Raw genomic sequence first — 472 nt, forward strand, 5'->3', positions numbered from 1 at the left:
GCACCACAAAGAGGGCAAAAAGGCCGGCGCCTGCCGCTTCCAAGAAAGCAGCCAAGAGCCCCAAGAAGGCGACCAAGGCTGCCAAGCCCAAAAAGGCGGCGGCAGCCGCCAAGAGCCCGGCCAAGGCGAAGGCGGTGAAGCCCAAAGCGGCCAAGCCGAAGGCGGCCAAGCCCAAAGCGGCCAAGGCGAAGAAGGCGGCGCCCAAGAAGTGAAGTGTTGAAGTGGAAATACTTAAACCCAACGGCTCTTTTAAGAGCCACCCACTATGGTCCGAAAAAGGGCTGACACACTCCGTCCCCGAACTCCGTGCCTGCAGCAGAGTTAACCACACGCCACTATCCGTGTGGGACGTTCGTCTGTGGAGTGGATGGGACGCAAAACTTACCGGCGGTGGTTGCGCTAAGACTTGGAAAAATAAAGTTCACATTCCCTGCGAAAACGCTTTCTAAATGTTGACTTTTTTTTTTTTACT

This window comes from Charadrius vociferus, unplaced genomic scaffold (genome assembly GCF_000708025.1).
Source record: "Charadrius vociferus isolate BGI_N301 unplaced genomic scaffold, ASM70802v2 scaffold871, whole genome shotgun sequence".
Lineage (NCBI taxonomy): Eukaryota > Metazoa > Chordata > Aves > Charadriiformes > Charadriidae > Charadrius > Charadrius vociferus.